Consider the following 7216-nt stretch of genomic DNA (forward strand, 5'->3'; position numbering starts at 1 on the left):
AAGACAAATAACCCAATTAAAAATTGGGCAAAGGATATGAATAGACACTTCACCAAAGAAGATATTCAGGTGGCTAACAGATACATAAGGAAATGCTCACGATCATTAGCCATGAGAGAAATGCAAATCAAAAGTACAGTGCGATACCATCTCACCCCAACAAGGCTGGGACTAATCCAAAAACACAAAATAATAACTGTTGGAGAGGTTGTGGAGAGACTAGAACACTTATGCACTGCTGGTAGGGATTTAAAATGGCACAACCACTTTGGAAAATGATTTGGTGCTTCCTTAAGAAGCTAGAAATAGAACTACTATAGGATCCAGCAACCCCACTCCTTGTAATATACCCTACAGAAGTAAGAGCCATCACATGAATAGATTTGTGCACACCCATGTTCATTGCAGCACTGCTCACAATAGCAAAAAGATGGAAACAACCTAGGTGCCCATCAGCAGATGAATGGATAAACAAATTATGGTATGTATACACAATGGAGTACTGAGCAACAATAAAGAATGATGATGAATCTGAGATACATCTCACAACATGGGTGAGTCTGGAGGGCATTACGCTGAGTGAAATTAATCACAAAAGGACAAATATTGTATGAGACTACTATTATAAGAACTCAAGAATAGGTCTAAACATAGAAGAAAGCATTCTCTGATGGTTAAGAGGGTGGGGAAGAAGGGGGAGGGGAGCTCATTAGATAGTAGACAAGAATTATCTTAGATGAAGGGAAGGACAACACATAATTCAGGGAAAGTCAGCACAACTGGACCAAAGCAAAAGCTGAGAAGTTTCCTGAACATAACCAAACACTTTGAGGGGCAGAGTAACTGGGGCTAGGGTGGTTTCAGAAGACATCTAGGTCAAATGGCATAACAAGGTTTATTAAGAAAATGTTCTGCATCCCACTTTGGTGAGTGGCGTCTGGGGTCTTAAAAGCTTGTGAGTGGCCCTCTAAGATGCATCAATTGGTCCCAAGCTATTTGGAGCAAAGGAGAGTGAAGAGCACCAAAAACACAAGCAGAATACTAGCCCAAGAGACAAAAGGGCCACATAGGCCAGAGACTGCATCAGCCTGAGATCGGAAGAACTAGATGGTGCCTGGCCATCACCAGTGACCATGCTGACAGAGAACACAACAGAGAGTCACCAAAGGAGTGGGAGAAAAGTGCGGAGCAGAGCTCAAATTCAAAAAGACCAGGCTTAATGGTCTGACAGAGACTGGAGGAACTACTGAAACTATGGCCCCTGGATGCTCTATTAACCCAGAACTAAAACCATTCCCAAAGCCAACTCTTCAGACAAAGATTAGACTGGACTATAAAACATAAACTAATACTCATGAAGAGTGTGTTCAGTCAGATACATGAAACCAAATGGGTGGCTCCTGTCCAGAGGTAGGATAAGAAAGCAGGAAGGGACGGGAAGTGGTTGAATGGCCATACGAAACCTGGGATGGAAAGGAAGAGTGTGCTGTCACATTGCAGGGACTGCAACTAATGTCACATAAAAATATGTGTATAAATTTTTAAATGAGAAATTAACTTGGGTTGTAAACTTTCACTTAAAGCACAAATACACACACATACACAAATCCTGTTGCTGTCAGGTTGATTAGACTCATAGTGACCCTATAGGACAAGTTAGAACTGTCCCACAAGGTTTCCAAGACTAATCTTTACAGAAGCAGACTGCCACATCTTTCTCCCACAGAGCGGCTGGTGGGTTCAAACAGCCGTTTCGTTAGCAGCCAAGCACTTAACTACTGCGCCACCAGGGTTGCTATCTTCATATTAGCTCTCTGGAAAAGGAGATATAACTATTCTGAAGAGTCATTACATTATTAATATCCATTTTATCATGCCATAAACTAGCATGAACAGTTCTTATCATAATTCTTTGTGTCATAGCAGACACATTTGTGTTTGCTGTTAATAAACTGATTTCCATATTACTTGTGCTGATACTAGACATGACTTTTATTCCCACTGAAGCAACACATCTACTTCCAAGTTATTTACTTGGTAAACTTTCTGGTAAATCATGTTTCCGTTAAATGAATTCATGTTTTCATTCAGAATTAGCTGTTATAAATGATATATGTTTCTTTGTATTTTTAACAGGAACAGATTAATTTTTAATGGAGCAGTGAAATGACCTTTTCTTCCAAATGTATATTAAGATGGCTACACATGACTAGGAGAATTAAGAAACTCTTTGAAATTTTTTTTTCCTTTGCTGTGGTATTTGACAAACTTTCCTTAGCAGAAATCTGTAGTACCAAAGAAATGCCCGGAGAAGAGCATCTTTTGGAATGAGACTGCAATTATGTGAAAGAAAATAAACCAAATATAACAAAAGCTCCACATTTTATCCTATGAAAAATTCAAAAAGTAAAACAATACTGGCCAAACTGATTTCAACTTGGGCAGAATGCCATTTAAGGACAGTGGTTGATAATTCTGATGATAGGTTTTGAATGATGTCACATTTTCTGTCCGCACATCCTTTCTCTACCTGCGATTATATAAGAGAAAGAATATCATCTCTCCTGATGCCTTTTTTAGTGGAATTTTAGTATACTTTGGCCTTGCCATAGTTGAAATTTCATGATGTATGAAATTGATATGGTGCTGAAAAGCCTCTAAAATGTCTTTGCAGCAATTTCCACTTTTTTATCTGCTTCTGTCATAAAATCGAAGCGTAGCTACAGAATTTAGACAATAAAACATAATATGAACTTAGAGTTAATCTTATTCTTGAAATCTACAATTTGAAGAAAAATATTTTCTGAGATACTAATAACATCGTGCTAACCCAATTGCTGTTAAATTGCCAAAATGAATCATAGTACATGCACACGTGCACACGCGCACACACACACACAAATCCACGCAACTACTTCTTACCGTGTGAGTGCTTCTCACTGAAAGAGTGGGTACGGAGGGAGGTATAGAGTCTGCCACCAACTCTCAAGCATCTAAGTGAGACCAAGTTAGACCGTGATAAAATTCCTTCACCTTTCAGATTTCATCCATTCCCGTAATATCCAAATAAAAGTAGTTTGACCTCCCATCTCGAGACTGCAGGAATCTGGGTCTTGTAAGTTACTTCAGCCAACTGGCCGACATTGGACTATTACTCTAGTGACGAAACGGATTACCTCTAAACTCAATAGATCACCTCTGCTTTTAAATAACCAGCTACTTCTTGCTGCAGTTCAGGTTGTTCCCTTAATTTACTGAATATAGAGAAGACCACACTATAGCATTTAAGGAAAAGTATGGAAGCTGTGGAAATAAAAGAACAGAATTATAATGCCCGAAATTAATTACAAGGGCCCTGTATTTCACTATCAAGTGTGCTCCAGTTTGAATGATGACTTACGTGGCTAATCTCTGCTTAAGCATGATCTGACCGCAGTCTCATTTTAGGCAGTGCTCCCCATATTTGGTGGTACAGACGGTTAATGTGCTTGGCTGCTAACTGAAAGGTTAGAGGTTCAAGTCCACCCAGAGGCACCTCAGAAGAAAGGCCTGGCGATCTACTTCTGAAAACCCAGCCATTCAAAACCCTATGGAGCACAGTTCTGCTCTGACACGAGAGGGGTCACTACGAGTTGGAGTCGACTCCTTGGCAACTGGTTAGTGTGCTTTTAGTCTACTCCCACTTTTTTCCATTCATCCCTGTCCCTAGTGCGTGGGCTTTGTGTTTGCTGTTATTCTGCCAATAAATTCTTTCCTTTTGAAGTTATTTAACTCATTCCCATCATTTTAAGCATCATTTCCTCAGGAAACCTTTTCCAAACCTCCCTCTCTAGGCAAAATTCTCCTATTGAACATCTCACGTCACCTTCCTGCTTTCTCCATAAGACTGAACTGGTGAGATCATGTGTGTCTCTTGGTATTTATTATTCAGTCCCGTCACCATGCACAGGGCCTGATGTTTAACAGCCACCCAATAGAGCTTATTGAATAAGTGCTGAGTAAATAAATACTAAAAACAGGTGCTTTCTCTGTGTTCGTGTAATTGAGGGGCCAGTATTTGGTGACCTCTCCTCCCGTAAGAAGTGAATGCTGCTGTAAAGATGAATTACTCATCTCAAGAGTTTGAAGACTGCTAGTTAAGTTTAAATGCAAGTTCTGTTATTAGGAAAGAACAGATTAGCCTCTCCCTCACACCACTTTCTTTCAGTAAATCTTTAATGGAAGTGTCTCTTGTAATATTACACCAAGACTAAAATTGACCTTTAATCTGTCTACGAACAAGCACACAAAACAAAAGGCACATATGTGCACTGAAAGGTTTCTTTTCCAGTCACAATTCAAACACTGTACAGTTCTTTTACTGAATTTGCTTTTAATGAAACACATTAGCCTCCCCCACCCCCAGTCTTCCATATTTTATCAACAAAGTGGGGCCATAAGCAGTCATTTACTTTTATTGTTCAGTATTAGGCCATTAGGTAGAATTAAAGCTAGCTGCTCAACAGCTACCCAGGGTAAAATATTTTTGAGTTTATGTAAGATGTACAGACAGTGTGGTCACAATTAGAAACAGTGTTATAAGCATTTGGATTAATAGAATTGAAAAATGGTACAGATTGAATCGTAGATTCTAATCACAGATTAGAAGATGTCTTTGCATTGGAAAAATAATGGGGAGGGGGTTCAGTATTGCACTGACCTTTGACTTAGTCAAAATTCTCTAGAGAAACAGAATTGGTGATAGATAGATGATAGACAGACACACTTCAAGGATTACATTATGGAAGATAATTACATTATATTTGACATTAGATTACCTTATGGAACAGCAACTATGCTAGTGTTTGACCAAACTGGGAACCATAGCCTTGCCAGGTTGACACATAAAATTAATCATTGCAAACTTAGGAAAGTAGATAGATGAATTATATTTTCCAATATATCCCTGTTTGATCTGGAAATTGTTTCACTTGAAATTCACTGGGGTTGAAGAGAGAGAGAGACTTTTATTGGATTGGGTGCTTCAAATTGTTTCAGTGCACTGGCTAGGAGGCCCTGGAGTACGATTGCCCTGCTGCAGCTTACGCCAGGGGCAACAGAGCTCCATCTGAGAGTGACTTTGGCGTGGAGGGTGATTGCAAGTGATTGCTTTCAATTAGTTGATTAAAAATGGTAAAAACATAAACAATTCTCCAGTTACTTATTACGCTGCTTGCTGACTATTGTTTTTCTTTTTAAATGGACATTTACCACCTATTTAGAACAATATAACACCTCAAGCAGACATTAAATACAGTGTAGCCTATGGCATGCCCAACTTCTCTTGACAGTAATATCCGTGGATAGAGTGCCCATTACATGGTAAATTCTACATCTTTACAAGTGCTTTTATAGATTCATTTTGTGATTACTAATAAACCTATTTAGCAAGGTTCTAATTAAGAAGACCTTAATGAAACCCAATTACTCAATGCTCTAAATTTACCAAATTTTATTTTTGGGGTCCTGAAATGTGTTTTAAATGAGACATATTGTGTACATTAGTACTAAAAATGTTGCCCTAGCGCAATACCAATTTACCCACAATAACACTTATGGGCAATTAGCATTTCTTTTTGCATGCTATATACATCTGTAATTTTCTTTTACATATTGCAGTGTCTAAAGAGTGTAACTACATTTGTAGTAAATGCATTTTATGAGTAGCCAGGCTGGACTTTCACTCATAAGAGACCTGGCAGTTAATATAGTGGATATGTCCACTTAGGCACCAGTAGCAACTTCCAGAACAATAAAATCAAATGTCTACCGGAAGTGAAATAAAAGGTCTCAGTAGTGTTTTAGGTTCAATATGCAAATAGTACGAGAAAGGTTTGGTTCACTTGAAAATGCTATTAAGTCTCTACCTTAAAAAAAAAAAACTTTTTATTTTGGAATAATTCTAGACTTAACAGAAAAGCTATAGAATTTCTAAAGAGAGTCCATGTTTATCCTTTGCCCAGATTCCCTAATGTTAACAATTTAAATAATCATACTTCAATTGGTCACTAACTTATAGACCTTACGAGAATTCCTCCAGTTTCCCTGCTAACGTTCTAGTTTTGTTGCAGGAGTCAGTCCAGGATCGTTGCACTTAGTTGTTGTGTCCCATTAATGTCCTTCAATCAGTGACATTTCCTTAGTCATTACTTGCCTTTCATGACTTTTGAGTTTTTATAACAACTGGTAGATTTTTTTTTGTAGAATTTTATTCAATTTTAGCTTGCCTGATGTTTTCTCATGATTAAATTGAAGTTATACTGTTTTTGGCAAGACTTGTTGTTGGTTGCCATCAAGTTGGCTCCAACTCATGGCAACCCTGTGTACAACCCAGTCTTATGCCATCTTCACTATCATTGGTATGCTCTAGTCATAGTCCTTCCAATGTAGGAGGCTCTTCTTCCAGCATTATATCAGGCAACATGGTCTTGTGATCCATAGGGTTTTCATTGGCTAATTTTCAGGAGTAGATCTCCAGGCCTTTCTTCCTAGTCTTTCTTAATCTGGAAGTCCACTGAAACCTGTCTACCTGGGTGATCCTGCTGGTATTTGAAATATCAGTGGCATTACTTCCAAAATCATAGCAACATGCAAGCCACCACAGTATGACAGCCGGGTGGTGGTTGGCAAGATTACCATAGAAGTTAAGTTGTATCCTTGACAGTATATCATATTATGGAGTATAGGATGCCAATATGTCCTATCTTATTACTTGGGATATGGACCTTGAACTCTTGGTTAAAATGGTATCTGTCTGGTTTCTCCTCTGTAAAGTTTGAGACTTGGCTAATACCCTGTTTTTCAAGTTTTCCCCACTGATTTTAGCATCCATCAATGGATCTTGCCTGCAACAATTATTACTGTGGCATTCGCCTAATGGTGATTTCATATTTTCTTCATTCCTTCCCCATTAATTTTTATTTTTCTGTAAGTAAGACATGTCCCTTTGAGAAGCTAGTTTGTTCTGTAAACCTTCCTATAAAGTACAATAAAAAGTAAGACGTGTCCCTTCTCCAACATTTAATTATTTGTTCTTGTATGTATGTACATCAGTATGGACTCATAGATATTTATTTTATTCAGTGGGTTACAATCAGTTCTATGATTATTTACTTTGTTGCTTAGATCATTCCAGAGGTGGCCACCTTGGTGTTGGCTAGGTCAGGTTCTCCCCATA

The sequence above is a fragment of the Elephas maximus genome, chromosome 21, assembly GCF_024166365.1.
Source record: "Elephas maximus indicus isolate mEleMax1 chromosome 21, mEleMax1 primary haplotype, whole genome shotgun sequence".
NCBI lineage: Eukaryota > Metazoa > Chordata > Mammalia > Proboscidea > Elephantidae > Elephas > Elephas maximus.